General features: G+C 41.8%; 1 long non-coding RNA gene across 1 annotated transcript; it reads left to right on the top strand.

Moving 5' to 3' along the window:
* The first annotated feature begins 1,066 nt into the window (after nucleotides 1-1,066).
* LOC133365321 (uncharacterized) lies at nucleotides 1,067-13,946 on the top strand. The gene is made up of 3 exons (XR_009758171.1): nucleotides 1,067-1,503; nucleotides 9,405-9,463; nucleotides 13,508-13,946. It is a non-coding gene; the product is annotated as an uncharacterized LOC133365321 (long non-coding RNA).
* Nucleotides 13,947-27,373: the final 13,427 nt, after the last annotated feature.

Genomic DNA, 27,373 nt, shown 5'->3' with positions numbered 1-27,373 from the left:
GTAGGAGAAATTGCTTGCAAAAAGGTGTACATTAGTCAAAGCTGCATACAAAAAATAAAATGCTTATGAAGTTTGATGAGGATTTTTTTTTAAACTGCAAATTGCTAAAAAAAATGTGGAGAACTGAATTTAAGATTGGAAAAAATGAGAAACAAAGAGACCATAATTGATAGATCCTTCCATCCTTAGGCTTTACTTCAGGGGTTCCCAAACTATGATCCATCGACTACCAGTATTCCACGATCTTCATTCAGGTTGTCTTTGTCATGTCTGCATGAAATATTAATATTGATTTTAATTGCATTTTTATTGCTCCTTTTATTTGTTATGTTGCATTTTAGTGTATCACAGTTTGAATTCTATGGAATGTAAATCATAATGCAATAAAATACAATATGAGAAATAGAAGAAGCAAAAAAATACAATTAGAAATCATACACCATCTAGCACAGTACATTCCAATTGCTGCAACAGGTGGGAAAAAACCATTAAGCACTCCAGCAGGACTATCAGAAATTTTCAAGTGGTCTGTGGACGGAAAAGTTTCGGAGCTACTGCTCTATATTTTGAGAAGCAGAGTGGTAAGCGGCGGTAATGCAGCCGAAGCTCTGCTCACGGCCGGAGTTCGATTCCAACGGAAGGAGGAATTTGAATCTCTGGTAAAAGGGGTCAAGGTCCACTCAGCCTTCCATCCATCCGTGGTCGGTAAAATGAGTACCCGGCATATGCTGGGGGGTAAAGAAAGGCCAGGGAAGGAACTGGCAATCCCACCCCATATATATGGTCTGCCTAGTAAATGTCGCAAGACGTCACCCTAAGAGTCGGAAACGACTCGCACTACAAGTGCAGGGACACCTTTACCTTTTTACCCTAAGAGAAGTTACCTCTGCAGCAAAATAAGAACAGCAAGGAGGTTTGTTCAATCCTTACATCACCTGTGCATTTCTGAGGTATGGCTTTTGGATCAGGTGTGAAGGAGTGAATGTAGCTAATGAGTTGATAGATGCTGGCAGGTGTACAAAAGGAGTTGCTAAAGCAGCACTAAATTGGCCTTCAGGTATGGCTCTGGGATCTCTAACCCTTTTTCTTTTATGAAAGTGTAATGACAAGGTAGAATATGCTACAGCACACCTCAGTGGCTAACCCCACAGAGGTTGCTGAAAATAGACTCGGGGTGGGGGCAGGCAGGGAGATTGCCTTTCTCATCAGAGCTTCCTATATGTGAAAATGTAGAGCAATGGAACGAAGTTAATTAGAACAAATCTGGCCATGTATCCAAAGTGGTAGGATCTGTTGAGGACTGTGGCCAGGGTATGTGGCTAGAATCTGTTGGAAAGGAAGGTTTCTTTTTCTCTTGGAATACTACCCACACAACTTTATTTATATGGCACCATTAATCTGCATGGTGCTTTAAACAGTGCAAGAGAACATGTCCCTGTCCTGAGGAGCTCACAATCAAAAGTTCAACACAGAAGCAGAAGAAAGAGAGGGAACTGGAGGAAGGTAAAGCATATTTTATTATTTCAACTAGGCAGACAGGATGTATTGCCATTCACACAACTAGCAATTGTGAAAATGGTGGGTGTTTTTTTTAAAGGATATAGCAGGCACAGATATGGATCTTGATGCAGGGGGTGATGTAGGGCTTTTTAACCTGTTGCCTCTCACTGTGGACCTGTTTAAAACCCCTTCCCCCCCCACACACCTATTTCTATTGTTTTGGAAGGAGAACTTTCATTGGTACAAATGGCAAATGTTGTGTGGGTTGTAATCCTTGTCATAGTGATCCCCAGGATTCTTCAGCAGAAGCCACTGAAAGTTTAATGCTTGGACTTGTAGCGTAGGTATGCTTAGAAACTACAAGTAAGCTGTGAAATCCATTGAGTTGACCTATATTTAGGACTGCTGTATTTGATTTTTGCAGTCAGGACCAGCGCCAGAGGGCAGCCAGTTTGGGCCCTGGTTGAAGGCCCTTGCAGCACAGAGGGATCCCTGAGGGTGAGAAGGTAGTGCTCCTGTTGTGCGATCTGCGGCAGCGATGGCTCCTGACTGTGCCATGGATTGAGGAGATGGAGTTCCCAGGCACCCTCCCATACAGACAGTGTGGGCTTCAATAACCCTGCACACATGCCCCACCTACCTCTTCTTGAAAGGAAAAAGATGATGAACTAGTCAGCTATAACGAGAAAGGGGGGGAGATTATGGATGGCTAATTCATAGGTAATTGGGTGTGGTGTCAAATATTGAGTGCCTTGCTAACTTTTACTCACAGTATTTAATGTTTGTTTGCAGTTGTCAAGGGCCAGGCCTACTTTGTAAAAACTATGTATGCGGGGTTGGGATAGGTATCTAATTGACCACTGTGAGAACAGGATACTGTACTAGGTGGGCCTTTGGTCTGATCCGGAAGGGCTCTTATGTTCTAGGTCCTAACACTTAATTGTGATCACAAGGAAACAGGCATGCAATTTGGTTATGAAAAAGCAACACTCATCTGGTTTTTAAATCATGCAATCTTACACGTTTGCTTAGAAGTAAATCTCATTGAGATCAGTGGAAGTTCTGTGTAAATGTGATAAGGATCAGCTTGCACACCCTTTTCCTTAATACATCCAGTGATGCAGTATTAAAGAAAAGAATGTACAGGCTGATCCTTATAATATTTACACAGAACTTAAGCTCTTTAAATTATTTCTATACCAATTTTTCCCCCCTGTTTTGCTGGATATATGGCACTCCAAAAAGTTCTTTAAAACATTTCACATTCTTACATCAGTCTCCTAAGTTTCTTTATTTGATCTTCACAAATGTCACACTCTCTGACTTTATCTAACATTGACTTCTTAGACCTTTCCAAAATGCCATCTTATATTTGTCTGCCAAGATATTTTGGTCACTGGAACATCCCAATAATAGGGAAAAGACTATGTTCATCTTCAGAATAGGAGGATGAATTGTTAGCACCGTGTTTAGGGAAGTTCTTGGTCATCTTTTTCTTTTCTTACTCTCTTATCTGTGGGTCCATCCATACCTAACAGCAAAATCCGTGTTGTCCATATTCGGTTGGTGGCCTTGAGATCCATACATATCCTTTTGTGGTTGGATTATTGTGAAAACCCAATTATCAAGCATCAGTATGTGTGGACTTTTTCTAGTTGTCTAAATTGCTTTAGCATTGGCCACTCCCATAAGTCCACCCCTTTTCAGTGATTGGTCCATAATGGTCTTTTGCTTTTTGCACACTTTTTTGGAAGAGCGCAGAAACATATACCTTTTTTCATTCCCATGCATATGCAGGTTTGTGGGTATGTTATGGGGGGGGAGACAAGGGGCTTGGTATCTGATGGAAGAATGCCCATGGACTGCCTATTGCAGGAAAGTCCATGGCATTGCATCCGAGCTCACGGACGTTAATGCGATTGATTATTGGTTTAGAAAAGCATATCGGGGTTTTGGTGGTATTTCTAATGCAGATTTGTGAACACGAAAATCCTCACTAGCTTGCGATGTCATATGGATGACAGTGAATTAATGAGGACACAAAGCTATAACACTGCAGATTATACAGTCGTATGGATGGGCCCTAAGTCTACTATGTAGATAAGCTCATTAATGGGACAGCAGAATGTTAAGTTCCATAGCAGTACTGAATGGGCATGCATTAATCATGTCTTAGGCTACATAGCTGGTTCATTGTTGTTTTTTGGAGGAAGATATTTTCATATAGTCTGTATTGTATTACACCATTTGCTCTATGTAAGAGCAGCGTGGAGAGCAAAATTGAGCTGACTCTAAATCTAAGGATGGGACACCAAGGTCATTATGCTCAATGAAAAACGTCCCTTTTAAAGGGTTTTAACCTTTCATTCTGCACCAGGATTTCTGTAACTTGGATGTCTTCTGATGATGGGCCAACCAAGATGGTGTTTGTCTCGGGAGAGGAGGGGAGTTATCTGAAAATTGGGGGTACATCCATCACCCCCTTGTCATGGTCAGATCCCTATCTGGTGGGAATAGACATCTCGATGCCGTGAACCCTCCGTGGAGGTGGAGGACCTATTAAGATGGTCCGTCCCAGACGTCTGATGGATCCAGATGGATTCCTGAATGCTTGGGGATTCATTGGAGCATGCACACGGCCACTCGGCTGAGGCCCTAGTGGAGGAGTGGAATACTGCAATTGCTGAGGCATTAGACCGGGTGGCTCCAAAACGCCCTCTTCCCCGGAATAGAGCTCAGACAGCACCGTGGTTCACTCCACGGTTGCGAGTTCTGAAGCAGGAGGTGAGACGGCTAGAGCGCCGGTGGCGGAAATCTTGCTCTGAAGATGACCGAACACATGTTAGAGCGGCTGCAACAGCCTATCATGTGGCAATAAGGGCAACAAAGAAAGTTTTTTTGCTGCCCCTATTGCATCTGCAGAGTACTGTCCCAGGAGACTGTTCCAAGTGGTCCGAAGCCTGGTCGGTCCAGTTGCTCCGGAACCAATAGAACATGATAAGGTCTCCTGTGACGAGTTTGCTAAGCACTTTGCGGAGAAAAACGATCGTATTAAGAGTGCTATACCATACACTGTGGACACAGTGAGTGAGCCAGAGGTGACCAATGGAGCTCCGGCATTGTGGGATCGGTTCCAGCTTCTTCCATCCGATGAAGTGGACAAGATGCTTTCAACTTTAAAGCCAACCACGTGCTTACTTGATCCCTGCCCATCATGGCTCATTATGAGCTGTAAAGATAGACTGGGTGAGAGGATCAAGATGGTGGTAAATACATCACTTCAAGAGGGAGTAATGCCATCAGCACTCAAGGAGGCAATAATAAAACCAATCTTTAAAAAGCCCTCCTTGGATCCTCAAGATCTGAACAACTTTCGCCCAGTCTCAAATTTACCATTCTTAGGCAAGGCGGTTGAACGGGTGGTGGCAAAACAGTTGCAGGCATACTTGGAGGAAGCGGATTATCTAGATTCATTTCAATCGGGCTTCAGGCCTGGACATGGGACTGAAACAGCGTGGGTGGATGATATGAGGAGGGCATGGGATAGGGGCAAATGCACCTTCCTTGTCCTCATTGATCTCTCAGCGGCTTTTGATACCGTTGACCATGCTATCCTCTTGGACCGCCTAAAGGGGTTGGGCATAGGGGGCACTGTGTGGCAGTGGTTCCATTCCTTCCTCTTCGGTAGGTACCAAAGAGTAGCATTGGAGGAGGAGGTTTTGGATCCTTGGCCTCTCACTTGTGGGGTGCCACAGGGTTCTATCCTCTCCCCGATGCTGTTTAACATCTATATAAAGCCGCTGGGGGCAATCATCAGGAGATTTGGGCTGCAGTGTCATCAGTATGCGGATGACACGCAGCTCTATCTCTCATTTAAATCTTCACCAAGGTTGGCTGTAGAAATCCTGTCCAAGTGTCTGGAGTCAGTGAGTGGCTGGATGGGAAGGAATAAGCTGAAGCTGAACCCGGACAAGACCGAGGTACTGTTTGTGGGAGACAAGGGAAGGTTGGAGGATGTGGACCTGGTGCTCAATGGGGTATGTTTACCCCTGAAAGACCAGGTCCGCAGCCTGGGGGTCCATGGAGCTGTCCATGGAGGCTCAAGTCTGGGCTGTGAGCCGGAGGCACTGTATCAACTCCATCTGATACGGAGGCTGCACCCCTACCTTCCCAACCATCTGCTCCCACCGGTGGTACATGCCTTGGTCACCTCTCGCCTAGACTACTGTAATGCGCTCTACGTGGGGTTACCCTTGAAAATGGTCCGGAAGTTGCAACTGGTACAGAATGCGGCGGCTCGTCTGATTAAAGGTGTTAAGGAGTTGCACTGGTTACCGGTTGTTTACCGAACCCAATTCAAGGTGTTGGTTTTGACCTTTAAAACCCTATACGGTTTTGGCCCAGTCTATCTGAAGGAGCGCCTCCAGCATCGTCGGGGATGCCGCTCAACAAGATCAGCCTCAGAAGACCTTCTCTCGATCCCACCGGTAAGAACAGCGAGACTGATGAGGACTAGAGAGAGGGCTTTCTCAATAGTGGCCCCTACCCTATGGAACTCTCTCCCAAATGACCTCCGTCATGCCCCTTCTGAGATGACCTTCCGCCGGACTTTGAAGACCTGGCTCTTCAGGAAAGCTTTAAGATGGGTTAGGCTTTTATTGTTATGTTTTAAATTTTTAATGTTTAATGTACTGTTTTTATCTTGTACATCACCCAGAGTGGCTGGTCAACCAGCCAGATGGGCGACTAATAAATTAAATAATAAATAAATAAATAAAAATAAAAAGACATTTTGCTGCCTGAGGTAGAGCAGAAAATGACGCCTCTCTCTCATGTCAAGCAAGGTACATTGTACCAAAGGCCACTCAATTTATCTTGGCATCTGAGATGGGAAATCTCACAAGTACCTAAGTTGTAATAATGAATTAAATGGTGAGCAATCTGCTGCTCTTTCATGATAATCCAAACCCCTCTGTTTAATGACAGGTCTGGTCCTACTTCTGGTCCCTGCAGGAGCTGGGGCAGGAATGTGTATGAAATGAGATGGGAGCGGTTGTGAAAAAATACAGCTATCTGCCTCCCATCAGCAGTACCACACAAAGTTAGCTGAAAGTATATGGATAGATCAGACAGTTCTGACATAGGGTGTCATTCAATGCTAGTCCTACCCAGAGTACCCAAGCCTAACTTGGGTTCATTAATTTCAGTGGGTCTACTCAGACTCAAAACCCTCTGTGGTGCAGAGTGGTAAGTGGTGGTAATGCAGCCAAAGCTCTGCTCACAGCCAGAGTCCGATTCTAACAGAAGGAGGAAGTTGAATCTCCGGTAAAAGGGGTCGAGGTCCACTCAGCCTTCCATCCATCCGTGGTCGGTAAAATGGGTACTCGGCATACGCTGGGGGGGTGTAAAGAAAGACTGGGGAAGGAACTGGCAATCCCACCCCATACATACATTCTGCCTAATAAACGTTGCAAGATGTCACCCTAAGAGTCGGAAACGACTCGCACTACAAGTGCGGGGACACCTCCATTGGGTTGAGTGGGACTTACTCCCAAATAAGTGTGTATTGGATTGCGGCCTTAGTCGTTTTACTAGGATTAGCCAATTTGAAACCTTTTGATTTTATTTCTTTTGTTAAAAAAAGACTAACAAATGTAAACAACAACTAAGGGATCATCTCCAATTAATCAGGCAACACATAATCTAAAAACAAAACACACTTCTTTCTTTAAAACTAATGTTTCATTCATAAGCACATTTATGCAATGTCATTGATTAAAACTTAAACAATTCATTAACTTTAAGCAGCAGTCATCCCTAATGGGCTGTAAGCATGAATGGAATATTTGCATACCTTTGAGTAAACGTAAGAATGTTCTATAATGTGCTCAGCTGGCTGACTCCCTCCTAGGCACACTTAACTGCAGCCTTTGAGTCTCTCTCTCTCTCTCTCTCAGTCAGTCAGTCAGTCAGTCAGTCAGTCACACACCAGGACAAAACAGGGCACAGATTTATATGAAATTTGTGTATGTTAATTTATACGCTTTGGTGCACATTGAGAAATAATTACTTTAATTAAATAGAAATACAATACATTGCACCAATAGAAGTTGGTGTAGTGGGACAAAGCCACAGAACCATCCTCCTGGTACCAGTATTGCTGCAGCTTACCTGGATGGGGCAGGGTAGCGGCAATGCCAGGACTATATGGGCCCATGGTGGGAGCACTAGATTGGTGCCACCACTGTGCACATGCACCCCACTCTATCCCTGTCCAGGTAAGCTGCAGCACCACCAGCACAAGGAGGGTGATTTGGTGGCTCTGCCTCAGCACAGGAGCGGCTGCAGCATCTCCCCAAATGGGGGAAGACTGTGCCTGCTCAGTCTGCTGGCCATATGCTGCTGTTGATGAGCGGGAGCGGTATAGTGTTTAGAGTGTTGGTCTAGGACCCCGGGAGAGCAGGGTTCAAATCTCTGCTTAGCCAAAGTCACTGGGTGACCTTGGGCCAGTCACAATCTCTCAGCCTAATTTACCTCACAGTGTTGTTGTGGGAATTATATGAGGAATGGGAGAACCATATACGCCACATGAGGTCCTTGGAGAAAAAGTGGAATGTAAATTAAATAAGTAAATAAATGTGCAACTTCAAAGCCCCTGCTGTTCTCTCTTCTTAAGGTTTGGTTCTTTACGTCAGGCTTACACCAGGTAGCCCTTAAAATAGGGAATTCCTTTGACTAAGAGAGGACTGCCCTCTGTAAAGCAGAAGACAAATGGTCACCTGAGTGTGTGGTAAATGATTAACAGTGCAATCTCAGGAATGTTTCCTCAGAAGAAAGTCCCACTAAGTTCAATGGGACATGTTCCCTAGTATGTATAACTAGGATTGTAGTTTGCAAATTCTTCGATATTAGCTAGAACTCTGAAGATTATTATGTTGAAAATAACTTATGCACCTATTTATTCTAGGCAATGCTATTTAAATGATCCACATGTACTTTTTGACTGAGTTATTTAGAAAGGAGGAGCAGTTGTTTTAATTATCCTTAATATAACATTTGTATTCAGATTAGGGATGGGCAAATCTGTTAATTTCAATTTCTCTGTTTTTCATTTTTCTAATCTAAAATTCAGTTCTCCATATTTCCATATCTGTTTGTGATCTTTTAAAAAGTGCTTATGAAGATTCATCAGCAGTGTAGTGTGATTTTCTTTAGCACATTTTTGAAAAACAATTTTCTCTGCTGTAATGCATTTTTATGTTATTTTCACTAAAATATGTGTTTTTATGCATACTTATCATCGTATATCCATGTTTGTACACATTACTTGACTGAAGAAATGTACTGCAAAATTCAAAGAAATGAATTTTGAAGGATGGCGCTGTTTTAGTTCGTGTATTGTTTTGGTAAGTGTGAATTAGATAGGTTTGCTTTTAAATGCAAACCTAATTAAATTTCTCTTCTATTCCAAATTCTGATACTATAATATATACGGCAAATTAAACAAATAATTTAAAGCCAGAAAATGCATCCTTTCGTAAGTTGCAGTTTGATGACAGATACAAAAAGCAAATATTTTTTCCGTATTACAGTATTCTTATTTTCAAAGCAAACGCCATAGAGGGCTGGAGGGCATGTTAGATAATCGGCTTGTATAACACCTGTACTCTATACTTACGAGTTGTCAGTAAATGAATTGTTTTAAGTCAGAGTGCCACCTAGGGGTTGTAATACTGCTGCTGAAGCAAAGTTTTTGAAGGCAAGAGATTCTGGTCTAAAAGCAAAGGATGCATGCAAGCATTTACAATTATCCTATATGGATATTTATTGTTTATTAGGTAGTCCAGGTGACTAAATGGACTATTAAATATAAAAGTTCTTAGTTTAATTTATTGTGTTTAAAGGGCTTACAAATCAATGAAAAGCAACTGTGCAGAATCTCAACACAAGTGGCAGTCTAAAGGTAAGTGTTTTTCCAAAAAAAAATTGCATGCACAAGTCAATGTTTGGAAAAAGCATCTTCACTTCACAATTCGTCCTGATTTAGAGACCCACCAGCACAATGATTGATGCAGGATTCCTGGTGGTCCTGAGTTCCCTTGTTCAACACTTCCCTAAAATGAAGTGAATGGGGAAGGTATGAGGAACCGTAAACAGAGTTGGTCAAGTTTGGTTTGGAGAAGAGACCATTAAAGAGGGTGATAGGACAGCCATCTTCAAATACGTGAAGGGCACAGATGATGGAGGAAATTTTCCATTTCTCTGGACCAATGGCTGGCCCAGAACCAATGGCTTCAAATGACAAGAAAAAGGATTTGCACTAAATATTAGGTAGAATAAGCTCAATGCTAAAACATCTGCTTTGCATGGAGAAGGCGACAGCTTCAATCCCTGGAAACCCCAGGTAGGGCTGAGAAAGATTCCCTGTCTAAAATTCTGGGGAGCTAATCAGCATAGACAATACTGACTTAGATGGACCATTAGTCTGATTTTGCATAAGGTAGCTACCTATGTTCCACTCATATAGCATCTCTGATAGGTGGCCATCCAGCTTCTCCTTAACAACTTCCAATGAAGGAGAGTCCATCACCTTTCAAAGCACTCTGTTCTAATGTCAAGCAGCTCTAGCAACAGCACTGAGCTATGGCCATTCCTGCATTGATAGGGGCTTGGACCAGATGACCTTTGAGGCCCCTTCCAACTCTGATTCTATTATTATATAAGGAAAAGTTCATGGGTACAAAGAAATGAACAGATGGAAATGCCCCCTCTAGAAGCTATTGGAAAAGGCACTGCAGTTAGGAACATTGTGTATGTGTACGTGTGCACATCGGAGCCTTTATGCATCCATGTAAATCACTGGAGCAGGGGTGACATAAAAATGGAATTTTAAAATATGTAGTTTTTAAGCTGTGAATTTTTGTTTACAAAGTCATATTACTGATAACTAAGTCTAAACATAACATTCAAAGATTACAGCGAAATGCATTTGTTGGCTTTCATATAGCCTTCTGGTAATGAGAACCGAGGAAACTGGGTGATTGTCTTTGTATCAAATGACTTCTGATGTAAACCAAATGCTTTTGGAGCAGGGACTGATGGTTCTTGCTGCTGAGCAATCTCTTGGGCAATGACCTGTTGCATACAGCATTCCTTCCCTGGCATCCATTGGCTAATCTGTTCCACATTGTTTAGAGATTTTTTAAAAAATATTAAATGATTTATAAAGGCTTTAAATTAAAAAAAATGAATGAATAAATGGAGAATCTGTAAGTAGTATGACAGGTGTGTCACTCTAGGACAGGGGTTCCCAAACTTTTTTTCTCACAGACAACTTGAAAATTGCTCATGATCTTGGCAAACTAGTTAATGTTTTTTTCCACCTGTTGTGGCAATCGTAATGCACTATATGACATGCTGTATGATTTTTAACAGCCATTCCATAGAATTCAAAATATACTACATAAAATACAATTTAAAACAAAAAAGCAATTAAAATACAATTAAAAATTGATAGAATATTTAACGCGTACATGCTGCAAACCATCTGAATGAAGCTCATGGATCACTGGTGGTCCATGGACCACAGTTTGGGAACCCTTCCTCTAGAGCTTGGGGAGGAAGAGGGAAAAGAGAAGAGCTCAAATAAAATGTCTCAGAAATGTATTTGCGATTTTTGCTCAAAAAATAAAGGTGTAGGGGAGCTCAGAGCTGTTAAGTGTGTCTTGTGCACCCAAGTGTATAAGATTACGAGAATAAATATATAAGGGTCACTGCAGAGTTGTTTACTTTTTAATGGTAACAATACTTCATGACCATACTGCAAGAGTGCAGCTCCTTACAGTCACTGCCTATGTGAATTAAGAGATATGAACATCAGTACTCCAGTCCAGCTAAAACTCAACATGTGATAGTATGTTTCTGCTTGCATTCTGGATAATCACAAATCAAGAGACAAGCTTCTTCCACACAAGATCAAATCTGGGCAAGGGTGGTAGCAGGGACAGAGATGGTATGAGCTATAGAATGAGATGGAACATGGTCCCAAGGGCCATGTTTGCTCTCCAGGGGCTTTTCCTTAGTTCCACCCTCCTCAGCAGCTCTCCTTCTTATTCCCCATTGCATGCGCACCCACTATCCTATTCTACATGTGAGCTTCCGTCCATGGTCTCCAACAACTTACTACTCAATTCTGGCCTTGTCAGGTCCAGAAAACATTTAACATTTGTGAGAGAATACATCAAGTCTTTCAAAGGCAGCATTCACTTTTTAGACTGCACAACGCTGAAAGATCTGCACAGATTGCAATACAGTTTCCCCGCGTAGCAACTCCTATCTTATTCCTCCTGCCTTTTCAGCCAGGATGCCAAACTCAAATTTCACATAAATTCCCCAATAAAAGCAAACCCAGAAACTCAACCTGCTGTGAACTAGCAGTGTGGCTCCTTACCAAGCCACTTAAACAAAGAGTTCCTTTTTTTACTTCTTCAGTGATCCATCATGCATGTTACCATAAAACAACTGGGTTGCTAATTCACTTGGATGAAAGCATCTACCTGCTGGGAGCAAGTGATATCCAGCAGCTTATTTCTGCAAATATTACACAGCTAAATGCAGAAAAGAGAAATACATATTAATGCTTCAGTTTCTAATATTTAAGTGCTTCAAGCAGGATAGGGGGCCCAGAGTGTGACAAGGGTGACTTGGAAAGACTGAATGCTATAAAGAAATGGCCTTTCATTCATTTTGCAGTTTATATAGCAATGGTGGTTTGTGATATCCCTTTATTATAGAAATTAGAAGATTTTTGTGTGTGTGGCATCAAGGTCTGTTTACTTCTTTTGTGTGAGCGTCTTTAAAAGGTATTTGTGAAATATCTGATTTCAGGGATTACACTGTAGCCTTCATTATCATGCATGGAAAACAAGATGAAATACCATGTTTTTGGCAGCTGTTTCCCCTGGATAAGCATCCACTCACCCAGCTTGATTTAACATTTTTGTTACTATAGCTTTACATTATGCATTTCATTTAGCTCAATTATGCTGGAAGAGCACCAATTGAAAGACGGGGCTGTAGAGTGAAGAAGGCATCTCTCGATTAATGATCCTCTCAAAATCATGGATTCGGCTGCCTACCAGGTCTAAATTAGGATCTTTCATCCTAATCCTTATCTCTAAATCAGTAGCAGCTGCTGCTGACCTCCTATATATTTTATTTATTTCTGAAAAGCCTATATACTCTGCCCTTCTAATATATTTGCATCACCCAGGGAAGTTTACAATAATAACTATTCTAATATATAAAAAACAGAAACAGGCTGCTGATGTTTGTATCGCTTTCACTTCCCCAGCACCCCCCACTGAAAGTACTGTGCACATGCATATAGTATTATTTTAAATGCCTGCAGTGTGGAAACATAGCAGCCCTATGGCATATTTCACATGGCAGCAGGGTGGAAGAAATTTATTTTATTTAAATATTTCTAAACCACACTTACATAAAAAAACAAGATGTTCACCATACAAAAGTTACAATAAACAAATAAATCAGGTAAAAAATCCATAAATGCTGGTTAATTAAAAGAAAATTCACATTTCAAAGGCCTGTGTAAGTAACACCACTTTAAGGCGACATCCCAGAAAAGGCAGGGTTGCTTCCTGCCAAACTTCTACTGGGAAAGAGTTCCACAGGGCAGGGCCTGCCACATTAAAGTCTCACTACCTAGCAAAGGATGACCAGATGTCATGGGGACCATAAGAAGTGCCCTATCAGAGATTTCAGTGATCAAGGTTTGGCCTTTATTGGTTCAATGGCTATAGAGATGAAGACCAACATCCAAAGGAGGGTGGGGGGAAGGGGTGGGTAGCAGCATATTCTCTCTTCTGTAGGGAAGGTGATACATCTGGAGCCTAGTTCCCGATGCACAACCCAATTTATCTTTTTCTGAGCAATTGAATCTGGCCTGTTGAATGTCTGTATGCCTCCTAACCTCTTCCTGCTCTAGCCTGCTCCAGTTGTCTGTTCTGTCAGATGTTAATCCATGTATCACGACGAATGAAAACCAACTGAAGAAGACCAGACTCTAAAAGAGGAAGCAGTTGGGGCAATGAGGAACCAAGAAGCCTCTTGCTAGAGGTCTACAGGAAGACTAGCTGGTGCTCCTGTAAAGAAAACATCTGTAAATATGTCGCCTATCTTTGGACACAATTGCTGTGAAGTCCATAACAGAATCCCGACTCTGTCATAAGATTGTAACTTTGGATTGATTTCAGGCTGTGCGAATCTAGAGGTCAGACATCATTTTCCTATGAGTAAAGGAGTAATGATTAAGGCCAAAAGGGGTTGAGGACTTAGCAGAGGTGTTCCAGTGGGTTTATCTTTAATTCCATGTCTAGTACCATACAATATATACATATACAATATGCTCTGCTTAGAGATTTTAAAATGTGAACTGCTTTACAACTGCTGCTAAATAAATAAATATGTAATTGATTGTTAATAACACACTGCTTTTTGCCAAAATGAACCACCGTGTTTTCATTTGTTATATACAAAGTATACTTCTAGTTGAAAAATGTTATAAAAGTGGAAGTAATTTGAATGCTCTGGGGGGAAATGCTTGAACATGAAATGTAAACTGTATCCAAAATTTGATTTTAATTAGCACATTGCAGATTAACAGTGGTGATTTGAAATGATCTCTGCAGATGAAGTCTGTTTCCATAGCAATTTCTAATTCCCAAGGCTCGCTGTGTCAGTTTGTCATGAACAGCAAAAGAAAAGCTGAGACTGAAGTGCTGAGCTCTCTCAGGCCTTAGCAAAGGCTACCTGGATCTGCCTGAATGCTTCATAGTGCACATCTGCACTATGCAGGTACTTACCTCTATTTAGAGCTTTGTCGCATAAGAGTAAGGTAGAGAGGCCATGATGCTACCACTCCACCATGGAGCTCTTTCAGTTTCAAGAACATAAGAAGAGCCTTGCTGGATTAGACCAGGGCCCCATCTAGTCCTGCATCCTGTTCTCACAGTGGCCACCCAGATGCCTGTGGGAAGCCCACAAGCAGGACCTGAGTGCAACAGCTCTCTCCCCACCTGCAATTCCCAGCAACTGGTTACTGAGGCATACTACCTCCAACAGATTTGCCCCAGTGCCCCAGCCAGCAGGGCCAATGGTCAAGGATGAGGAGAGTTGGAGACCAGTAACATCAGGAGGGTTGCAGATTTCCTCACCATAGCCTTAGACAGCTGTTGCCAGTCAGAGGAGACAACACTCCGCTAGATGGCCAAATAGTCGAACCTGGTATAAGACAGATTCCCGGTATTGGATGAGGAGATGATGATGATGATGATGATGATTGAGAAGACCTGGGTTTGGCATAACTAAAATGGCTGTGCAATAGGGAATTGTTGGCAATATCTTGTATGGATTTCTAGGAACCATTAGGCTGGGAAAAACCAGGCTGTGTCACTTCAACTGAGCTTATTAATGACTGAGAGGACTGGAAGTACCTGTGTTATCAGCTTGCGCCTGGTACTTAAGGCCACTGGCTAGACATAGGCTTGAGAGACTGTAAATCTGCATGTCTACCTTTGCAGTGAACCCCGGAATATTCCATCACCAGGAAGCCCTCTGATTGGCCAGCTAGCCTTAGGATGGTTGCTATACTTTTTCTTATAAAAGTAGATTCTCCCTTCAGTTAGTTGCCCCACTTTATCTTGACATCACATCTGCTGCAATGTGAAACCCTATGGGGTCAGGGTCCCTGCTCTCCTATGTTTTGCGAGTATGGTAGTGTTAGGTTAGCCACGTTTGTTATTTTAAGATCTGTGTTTGAACTCACTCATGGTATTTTGTATGGTAAATGACCACGCCTAACCCTTGGGGGGGGTTGGCCTAAAGAAATGATATGCTGCTATCTCTTATTTTAATTCTTAATAAAGCTACCTCATATGTATTAGTGTTGGAGAATAGTGTGGCTCTAAAACCAGCACCTGGACCACAACGCTACAAGCTACTGAGGAATTGGGTTTTGGCCTGAGGCTCAAGAAGCAGGGAGTGTGGCTTTTGGCTCTTGCTTTTTGGAATCTCTGGCAAGTCCATTTTAGACTCTGTGGATTTCCCTTTGATCTAAAGTGTGGGACTGGTAAAAGGGGTGGTGACAGTCTACCTTCTTTGCAGGGTTGTTGTTCGGCTTTTAGTAAACTTTGGCAAGGGTGGCAATGTGGGCATCTCACAGGATACTTGGCTTCTGTGGACCTGCCTCTTTACAGACCTGCAGGTTGAAGGCCTCCCGGGCATTGAAGTGGAAGAAGATGATGAAGATCTCTTCTGTGACAGGGATGAAGAAGACATACAAGGGCAAGACCTGTTGGGAACAGGTGGAAAAGAAGAAGCACAACCATAACAAGGGGAAGCTAAGTCAGCAACCCAACAGTCTGATTCCAGTTAATGTATGACTGTCCTAACGCATAGTATTGGGTAATCGCCCGGTTTAGCTCAATTGTCTGGGATTTTGTAGTATGCAGTCTGAGAGTGGTACATTGTTAAGGGATTTCTCTTCTTTGATTAAGGTGCACAACTACACAGCACATAGCTGAGTAACACCAAACACCATTCTTCAAATAAATGATTAATTGGTCTTCATAGTTTTTACTGTGTTCTTTTAAGATTTTGTTTGCTGTTCAGCATAGTTATTAAGCATTGAGATAGTCATGCTAACCCTGCTCTAGAATATTGCTACCATTTGCAGTATTTCAAGACAAGGAATCAAGAGGTTATTGTAACGAAAGATGGTGTCAGTAGGGGATATTATACTGCCCACAATATGATTGGAGCATGCTTTGGTCTGATAGGGTCTGCTTCCACAGGGAAGTTAGAGCATTTAATTGTTGTAGCAGGAATGGAAACAGGACTGGAGAAAGGGAGGACAGAATCACTGGGATAGAAATGCAACATCTTTATCAAAGTTTTCTTCTAGCCAAACAATTCCTTCACATTTCCAAAATGGTGACCAAGAGGAGCAGATATGTCACTGTGGTAACATTAAATGTGCAGTGGCTGGGAAATCCTATAAAAATATGGAGAGTCACTCAATATGTTAAGGAAATGCAGCCAGATATTGCTTTTCTACAAGAAACACACCCCACGGGGTAAAATATGTTACTGAAGAATGCATATTTAGGGAATAATATAACTCGGCCAGGGACATCCAAGCCCAAGCACGTGGCAATAGTGCTAGCTGCCAACTTCCCATTTGAGATATCAAAAATGTATAGGGACCCCTATGGATACTTTATATTTGTTGCAGATAAATATGGAGACAAGTTAATGATGCTAGCATCTAACAAGCAACACTTTCAATTTTCGAGACAAACCCTGAGACAATTGAGCAAATTTAAAAAGGGCAATTTGGTACGGGGGGATCTAAATTGGACTGCAGACAAAAACTGGGATTAAAAAGCAATTAGCAAGTGATCAAGGGGAGACTCGGACCAACTCCAAATTTATGAGGCTCTTGTGAAAATTTGATCTACTGGATGTATGGAGAGTGGAAGACCCTAACAAAAACTTTTTTCACATATTTCTCCCCTAGGCATGCAACTTTCTCCAGAATCATTTTTTTCTTTGCTTCTACCAGCCAGAAGCAAGAAATAGTGGGGGTGGACATTGGGAGTTTTGATCATATGCTGGTGAAAGCAAAGTTTAATTTTCTTGGTTAACAGCAACACACACTTGCCTGGAGATTTAATACGCTGCCCCTGACTAAACAAGATGTGCATAATCACTTACAAATAGCACTAGATAATTATTTTAAGGAAAATATATAATCTGTACCACATTTTAACACTGTATGGGAAGCTGTGAAATGCATTGTGAGGGTTGAATGTATAAAGGAGCTTGAATGTATAAAGGAGCTTGAATTTATTAAGGGGCTATGACTCTAAAGACAAATGCAGGATTCTGCATTTAGGCCACAAAAACAAAATGCACGGGTACAGGATGGGAAATACCCGGCTTAGCAGTAGTGCGTGTGAGAAGGACCTTGGAATTGTAGTGGATCACAAGTTGAACATGACCCAGCAGTGTGATGCTGCGGCAAAAAAGGCAAACGCGGTTTTGGGATGCATAAACAGAGCTATAGTTTCCAGGTCGAGGGAAGTAATAGTCCCACTATATTCTGCATTGGTCAGGCCTCATCTGGAATACTGCGTTCAGTTCTGGGCGCCTCATTTTAAGAAAGATATAGACAAGTTAGAGCGGGTTCAGAAGAGGGCGACAAGGATGATAGCCAGTATGGAGAACAAGTCTTATGAGGAAAGGTTGAAGGAACTTGGCATGTTCAATCTGGTGAAGAGAAGGCTGAGGGGTGACATGATTGCACTCTTTAAGTACCTGAAGGGCTGTCACATAGAGGAGGGTACAGATTTGTTCTCTGCTGCCCCAGAGGGTAGGACTAGATCTAATGGTTTTAAGTTGCAGGAGCATAGATTCAGATTGGACATTAGAAGGAACTTCTTGACAGTAAGGGCAGTTCGGCAATGGAACCGACTGCCTAGGGAGGTGGTGGGATCCCCTTCACTGGATGTCTTCAAGCAGAGGCTGGACAGCTATCTGCGGGAGATGCTCTAGCTGTGGATTTCCTGCTGTGAGCAGGGGGTTGGACTCGATGGCCTACAAGGCCCCTTCCAACTCTATGATTCTATGATTCTAATAAAAAGGAAATACTAGCAGATTTATCTGCCATAGAGATGAAACAGGGGCTCCATAACAATTTTCAGAAAGATTCTCGCTAAGAGAAAGGAGCTACAATCTCTTCAACGTGATACTATAGCAATGTGGCTGATTTACACTAAACAAAACATTTATGAATTCAGTAATAAGAGCTCTAAATTAATGGCTCATGCTTAAAACGCTTCGATTAAGAAACAGGATAGTGGCTATTGATAATATGCTCAAGGAACATGTGTATGCTACAGCAGCAATAGCTGAGACTTTTGCTGATTGCTTTTTTTAAAAATAGCCCTGCTTCTCCTCCTGATCAGGCAATTGAGGAAAATCTGCAGGGAATAGGTGTTAAAGAGCTTTTCTAAATTCTCCTATAAACAATGAAGAAATAGAAGCAGTAATTAGTAAATATTGTAAATCTCCTGGGCTGGACAGCTTTATAGCTGAATTCTTTAAAACTATGCCTGTACACTCTTCAACAATATATTATATGGTGGAGCTGCACCAGATGCATGGCTAGAGGCAAGGATCGCAGTCTTACTTAAGCCCAACCCCCCCCCCAGGATTTAGACTTGTACAGGCCAATTGCACTTTTAAATCAAGACGCAAAGATTTTTCACTGTGGTCCTTGCATCTCCCCTTAGTAGAGTAATAACACATTATGTCCATCACAATCAAGTGGGCTTTATCCAAATGACTGATTCACTTCAGAGGGTTTTGAATACAGTACATTATTGTAAGGCACAACACAAGCCACTGGACAGTATCTTGTTGGACGCCCACAAAGCTTTTGATTGCCTAAATTGGTCCTTTTTGTTCTCCCTCTTTCATAAGATGAATTTCAGAAAGACTTTTATTCAGGTTGTTAGGGCATTATATAGCCCGACTAAAATGAAAGTGTCTGTCAATGGATATGACTCATAAGGTTTCCTGACACAGAGGAGAACCAAGCCAGGGTGCCCACCCTCCCCACTTCTTTTCATTCTAACTCTGGAACCCTTAGGTGAACTAATTCACAGAAATGCAAGCATACCTGGGTAACAGTCAATCAACAAGAACATAAAGGGAGCCTCTTTGTGGATGATACAGCGATCATGACATCAAATCTTCTGAGGGCAATCCCAGCCTTGGTGAATGACATGGAAAATTATGTTGTAGTAGCTGGTTGTGTATTAATTATAACAAATCTAATATCATTCATGCTTCTAGCAGCCAGGATGGAGATAGCCTGGAATTGAAAGCTAGCAGCAGTTTTAAGTGTGAAGCCTAGTTAAACAGACTGTGGCATATTGTCATAGTCCCAAGCTATGGCCTGAAGACACATGAGGCCACCACCTTGCTGAAGCTAAGCAGGTTTGGGTCTGGTTAGTGCCTGGATGGGAGACCACCTGGGAACATGTATGCCGCCTTGGGTTCCATGGTGAAAGAGGGGTGGGGTATAAATGTAATAAATATTATAATTAATAATAGCCATGTCAGAAAAGTTGACCTTTGCATTAAAGCTACTTAAAGGGAAAGCCAAGCTGTCAGACTTTCTTTTGCAACTTGGCATCCCTTTATGGACTATATTTAACCACACCAACATTAACTGGATATGTCACAAGCTTTTCTTCAACGTTGGGACAAAGCTTGAATTTTCTTCTGAAACGGGGAACAGAAACTTTATCTTTTTCCAACTTGAATATTTGATTCTAAGAAACCCCATGGTTCCTACATTAGGATACTAATGGTGAATTTTGGGGGTGGAATGGGATGTTACTTGCTTTACCTACCTCAATTGCACTCATCTTTGTTGGAAATTATGTCATTCCTCTGTTGGGGGATTTTGCTTGATTGATATGTTTGATTTTTTCAAAACAAATACATTTGATAAAACTTAAATGGTGTGGCCATATATCTTAACAATTGCTTCAAGAAGCAGTGTTCATGACATCACAACTCTCCACCCAATCAGTACAGTTCATAGTCCAACACAGAGAACCAAGTTTCCACCCCAAACTTGATCCTGGAGAGAAGATTGTATGTGTAAATCAAACGCAAGTGTGCTTCCATAGCTGCTTCTCTGCTCAATGTATGTATGTACTAATGAACCTGAAGTGTGTTTTCAATTGCCCAGATGGGAGCTGGATGTATATAGCAAAGAGCATTCTTGCCTTCAGAACACAGGATGGGAAAAGCAGTCACTTAAACGCTTTGCTGTGTTCAGTGGAATGGAATTCCATTGCCTTTAGTGGGGGTGGTTAACATACTGCAGTCTTGCTTATGGAAATCAGAAGTAAAAAGGGGGAAGAGCTGTAGAAGAGATCATTCTGGCAGATGCTGCACCCTGCTGAAATGCCCACTTCTACATAATTCTTAAATACATAGCCCTATTCTCCTTTGCACCTGGTCACCCTAGAGTTGCTTATTCAGATGGAAGTTGCCTTTGCCTTAATACAGGCAGGGCAAGGCAGCTAAGATCCAGTTCTCAGCAAGACAGCGTGCTGGTGGTAGAGGATTAGCTGCCATAGTACCCTGGTAATGTAACTCTGTAGAGAGATGTCTCCAGGCTTAATAAATCCTTCCCAACAGATCCAATGCCATCATTGCTTCTCTTGACTTAGTTTAGGTTCAGCTGCCAGGGTTTTTTTTTAATTCTAAGGGATACCCATTGTTTTTGAACACTGCCTGTACTTTGGGTGACAGCAAGCCATTGGATGGCCTTTTATCTTTAAATAGCTAGAGGACAAGAAGCTATGCTGTAATAGAAATAGGTTTGATCTAGAAATCATGATGCTTTGTATTGCAAGTACTCCCTCTAGTGGAAATAAGAATGTAACAGTTCCCAGAACGGTATCTGCAAAGAAGTTCAGTAGCACCTCATTAACTTATCCATATGGTTCACATACTGCATGGATAAAATAAGGAATCGATAAGGCTATTTTAAGTAATTACATTATTAGCAGGCCACATAGCCATCAGCTAGGCATTGCCCAATATTTTCTACACTGACTGGTAGCAGCCCTCCAGGGTCTCAGACTGGGGACATTCCCAGCCCTACTTGGAGGTACCAGGGAATTGCATGCAAGGCACGTGCTCTGTCACTGAGCTGTCTTTTCCCAAAGGGATTCTGAACCTACACTCGACATGAAGCTGCCCTGTACCAATACAGGCCATTGGAAATCCCGAGTCAGTGTTAGATCCTGGACTTAATGATCCTATGAGGGGTGGGGGGAGAGCTCCTTTACACAGCACTCAGAAAGCACATACCATTTCTTTTGTTCTGCCCACTGCCATTCCATACTTTACAACGGTTTCTACATTCCTGAAGTGTTAAAGCAAGAAAAACCCCAAACCAGCTCTGATTTAAAAGAAGAAATATGTGCTTCAAGATGAGCTTCAAAGTTTCGCATGGGTAACTCATTTAAATAACAGCACCATCACAACTACAGGAATAAATGGGGCATGCTTCTGCTGTACTGATTCTAAACGCATTTACTTGGTTCTTATTGCTAATTGCTTAATCGATAGCCAGTGAGGTTTCCAGCAGAGGGTGTCCGAAAAAATCACCCCCAAATATTTAAAAGTGTGGCACTGCTCTAGTTGGTGGTTTCCCATCGACCATCTATGGCTCACAGGTCTTTTCCCGAAGACTAAAACTTTTGTCTTCTGATAATTTATATTAAGCCTCTCATGTTTGCATAGAGCATGTAGTCTTCTCATCTGTTTTCTCAGACCAATAGGTATTAAAGAGAGGAGGACCATATCGTCTGCATAGAATAATGCAGAGATCTTCCTGTGACCGATGGAGGGAGGAAAATATTGGGGATCCGATAAGTCAGCAATTATGTTAGTTAGAGCAAAATTGCTATGGAAGTGGTTAGATATCGGCGGGACGAGCACGGAAGTAGACAAAATATTCCTCTTACTCTCCGACTTAAATTCAGAGATTGCTCATAACGTATCTCTTTTTGCACTAGCAGTCCAAAAATTAAGAGCCAAATTTGTCTCAGAATTACAAACAAGATAGCTGCCTATATTTAACTTTTATTGGATTGTTACCACGTGAGAGCTCACTAGATCTGGTACAATTTAATGTTTCTTTTTAAATTCTATATGATTTATATATTCATATATTTTTAATACTGTTTTAAATTGTTAATATATTTTAAATGTTTGGTATTGTATCTTGTGTTGGCCTATGGCCCTACAATAAACTTGATGAACATGAACATTTACTTGGGACTAAGCAACCTTTTGTTGTATAAAGGGTAATGCCTCTATTTAAAGTAAAAACAATAATATGGGCATCTGTAACTGCCTCTAGCTACACCCGTAAGAACCAATGTTACACGGTGGTGAGAGTGTTCTGGGTTGAAATCCCCACTCAGCCATGAAGCCATGATCACCCAGTATCCCTCAGCCTACCCTATATCATAGGGTTGTTGCAAGGATAAAACAGGAAAGCAGAACAAGTGTGCTGCCTTGAGCTCGTTGCAGGAAAGATGGAATCTAAGGGTAGCAAATAAATTAGCCCATCTATCCCAGTACAAGCTATTCAGACTAGCAGCACCTCGCCAAGGTCTTCCCAATGCCACAACCAGAGATCTTTAGGAACAATAGGAAGCTGCCTTACCGAATCAGAACATTCATCCATCTAGCTTAGTATTGTCTACACTGACTGGCAGTGGCTCTCTGAGGATTTCAGGCAGGGGTCTCTCCCAGCCCTACCTGGAGATGCAAGGATTGCACCTAGGGCCTTCTACATGCAAAACACATGCTTTCCCCCTTTTAACTGGAAGAGTAGATCTGGGATCATGTGCATATATTCCAACACCATTTTATGTCTCCTGCCCAGGTTGAGAAGATGTAATCTTACACACACAGCCCTCCTTTTAAATGCAGAACCATCTCAAGAGAGATGTCGGGGGAGATCCAGGGGGTGACCAGGGATTGCACCCCTGGATATAAAATACTGTACTGGGACCAGAAAATAATGCGCTGGTTATTCAGCGCAGCTACCTTTAATCACAAAGCACTTCTTCATCTGAACAATGCAGGCTCCACAATTCTCTGCCAAGATAGTGCAATCACCTCAAGTGTGTTGTTCTGAAGCAAAGCCCAAGGAAAAAGCGGGGGAGAGCCGAGGGAAAGCAATGCTGGAGAAAGCCTTCCATCCATTGCACCACAGAAGTGATTTAAATGCCTGGGTAAAATACCAATATCTTTTCATGCCATTCTCCTTGAAGCTTTGTATAGCTCCAGAAAACCAGGATTTTCCCATTTTGTTCCCCTCACTGTTGGTACCAAATGGGCCAGAATAATCATCTACTGTTAGGCCTTTTCTCCTTTTTAGGACATAATGTCTTGGAAGAAAGCTCAACGATTTGTAAACATGTTCAAGATCAGGGTGGCAAGGTACTAAAATGGAATTAAAAATAATGTTCATTAACGGCATCACTGTTTGTCCCTGCTTTCCTCATGGCAAAAAAAAAAGTCTTTGTGAACAAAGAGCCTGCAGTAAAGGATGCTTGCATAAATTATACACTTGTGTACTGTAATGCAACTGTGTCTCTTGACTTGCATTTATGCCGACTGCTAAATAATATGGTGTGATTGCATGATATTCCCTTACTGTGAAAAGTGGTAGAATACGGGGCAATTATAACTACTTTAGTCGGTAACTGACAAGTCTATGAAAAGGACTGAGGGGGAAGGGGGAAAAGTATTCCCTACTGCACTGCGACAAGAGTCTTGAAAAGCTTATTGTGACTTCTCTTTAAAGGTTATTCAGGTTACAGAGCAGCCGTAAGCAGCAAATTATTGTAGGAAAGAAAAGAATACAGCTTGCACAAAGATCCTTAATAAATGAAAGAAGGGAGAGGCCCTATACTTATTCTTAACTCTTAAATAGCATTAAATGTGCAACACAAGCTCTGAATAATCAAAAGGTAGTATATTCTGTTTTGTTTCATTCTACAAAGATATTCCTCGGCATCACTCATAGGAATTCAGGGCATGATTAAAGCAAACGAGAATAAAAGTAGTTTACGCCCAGATGTTACTGCTGGTCAGAGTTAATATTAATGCCTCTATGAAGGGCACACAGGAAGCAACAATAGCTACACAACATTCTTTGAAGTATTTGGCAAATCGTTCTGAGTAGCAAGTGTAGCTGTTTTGCCATCTATGAGAAGAAGGAAATGTGCCCAGAACAGCAGAGGAACAAGTTTAAATTGAGAACTGGGTTGGGGAACCTTGGGCCTGGAGGCCTCTCCCTAGGCCACACAGCTTCTTAGGCCAGCCTTGCATCTTCCTTGATGGTTTTGGCCTGGCTAGAATGTGTCTTTGAACTCTGAAAATGCTTCTCCTTGCCTGGATGGAGGATGGAGAGGGATGTGCGAGTGTGAAGAAAACCTACTGCACAAAGGTAATGCAAATTTTATATTTAATGCTCTCCCTACTTTTGCCTCTGACTCTGCTCACCAACGGCATATGGCCCACAAAAAGTTGCCCAGGAGGAAATATGGCCCTCAGGCTGGAAAAAAAAGGTTCCCTACCTCTGGTTTAGGGGTGGCAAACCTGGACTGGGATTAGAGCCATGAACATTCACCCTTACCTGTCTACACTCACCACCCACATAGACCATATATAAAGCTCACACATTTATTGGATGTAGGCCAATAATTTAAGCTGGATCTTAAAAAGACAGAGGTATGATATGTTCTGCATGCTTGAGTCTGGGAGGTGGGGTGACAGCCTGTTTTGGAGTGGATTGCGCTCCCCTGGAAGGAGCAGGTCTGTATCTTGGGGTACTCCTGGATTTAACACTGTCACTGGAGGCAAGGGATGGACAGATCTATCCATTTTCTGGTTCTCTGGTTCTACTTTTTCCATTCTTAAATTCGGTTCTCCACATTTTTGCAGCAATTTGAGATTTTAAAAAAAGTCTCATGAAATTTCTTCAGCATTATAGTGCAAATCTTTCTTAATAAACACATTTTTGTATGCAGTGTTGACTGACATACTCATTTTGCATGCAACGTCTCCTACTATAATGTGTTTTTGTATGTTATCTTCACTCATGTATTCATTTTTATGCACACTTCCCCCTAACATTGGTTGGTTGGAGAACTGTACTGCACTGCAAAATTTGGATAAACACAAATGTCAAAGGATGGTTGTGTTTTGGTTCTTATATTGTTTTGGAAAGTGTGATTTTGACAGATTTGGCTTGAAATGCAAACAACTGAATTTCTCCCTCATCACTACTGGAAGCTGAAGTAACCTCAGTGGCTAAGCCAGCCTATTTCCAGTTCACCATCTATGGCCCCTCTTGGGCAGAGTTTACTTGGCCTTTATTTTCCATGCTCTGGTAACCTCCAGACGAAACTATTGCAATATGCTCTGCATGGGGCTGCCCTTGAAAATGATTCAGAAAATGCAGGAGACAGGTAACCGGCTAGGGTTTAATTTAGAATGTCGGAGAGTGGCAAAACTGGGAATGGAGAGACTGAGCAAGCCCTTATGTTTGTTTGAATCTTTGCTAAAAGATTATACCTTCCCTGCAAAATAATCAGACAGAGACTTTAAGCTTTAAAATAAGAAATAACTACTTTATTCTGGAAATACATACTTGATAGGAAAGAGTTCTACATCTAGCTAACTAGCTACATTGGAGATGCAAACACTAAGCCTAGTGTTTGCCCTCATGCTTGGAGGAAAGAGAGAGACAAGAGAGAGAAGAAGGAAGGAGGAAGGAGATGTGGTCAACATCCTATGCATATCAGTCTAGCAGGAAGGGAGAGACAGCAGGAGATCAAAGGATAGGTATTAGCCTAGCAATCAGGAGGTCTCATCTCTAGCTACCCTTTTTAACCCCATGCAGCCTCAACCCACAAGTTGGAGTTGAACCACATATTCCAACATAGAATTTACATAGTCCCTGTTTTAAAACAGCTGCATTGATTGCCAGATTGTTTCCGGGCCCAATTGCTCGCATTAGTATTTAAAGCTCTAAATTACTTAGACCCCAAATATCTGAAAGGCCATTTCGATCCCTACCAACCTTCAGATGCACCAACCTGAAGATGTACCTCATTATTCTGGCCTTTGCAGCTAAGGTATTTTGTTTTGTGGGACCCACCTCTTTCACTTTTTTATTGTTCCACTTGGAACAGTTTAACTTGTTTTATAATTGTAACAGTTGCATCTGTTTTTATACTTGTATTATTTATAATTGTATATTATATTGTAACCTGTCCTGGGACCTTATGGGTCGGTAAGAAAACAAAACCACAGACATCACTCTCTTTCCCTCATGCATGAACTGGGGCAGACCACATTCATCCCCACCACAACACTAGACTACAGGGAAATTTTCAAACCTATCAGCTCAGGAGAGCAACGAAAGACGGATAAGGCATTTTTTGTGCCAGTCCAGTTCCAGGTATGTTAAACCTTTATTTAACTTCAGTGGGTTCAGATATTAACCTGCTCAAGTGTCAGGGAGAAATTTAATGAAGGATGATAGAATAATTGAGTAAACATGGCTAAAAAAAGAAGGGAGAGAGTTACTTTGCTTAGTAAAAACATTTCTTATATAAATTCCCCCTGCCATCACGTTTTGAATGAATTCAACAGCATCTTCGGATCTGTGAAGAACAAAGAATATTACTGGATAAAACAAGGCATGTATTTTGGAAAGCTATTTTCATAGGAGACAGAAATCTTAGTTCAGGGCCACAGGGTAGGATTTTGGGGAGCACATGTAACCATTCCAAATCCTCCACAAAATGATGTTTCCTTTGCTTGGACATAGCTGAAGTCAGTTTATTCTGCAGCTGACAAATATGGGATCCAAGGAACCAGCTGGTCTGCATTTCCTGAGAAATGACATAACACAAAATCATATTCAAGCAGGTGCACTGAAGCGTCTAGAAGGGAGAGGACACTGGCAATGGCAAAACTACCCACGATGTCCCAATCCAATGAAAAAAGAGCAGTTTCTAGAAGTGAATTTCTGTGTGGAATCAGCCTCACAATCAAGATGCTAATTGAGGGTGTATGATTATATGTCGTATGAGGAAGGGATAGGTGAATCTGTCAATTTTGGTTCCTCTCAGTTTCTTATTTTTCCCCAGTCTTAAGTTCAGTTAGCCAT

Source organism: Rhineura floridana, chromosome 10 (genome assembly GCF_030035675.1).
Source record: "Rhineura floridana isolate rRhiFlo1 chromosome 10, rRhiFlo1.hap2, whole genome shotgun sequence".
NCBI classification, from domain to species: domain Eukaryota; kingdom Metazoa; phylum Chordata; class Lepidosauria; order Squamata; family Rhineuridae; genus Rhineura; species Rhineura floridana.
Note: the sequence above shows the minus strand (reverse complement) of the source record. Positions and strands in the feature narration are given on the sequence as shown.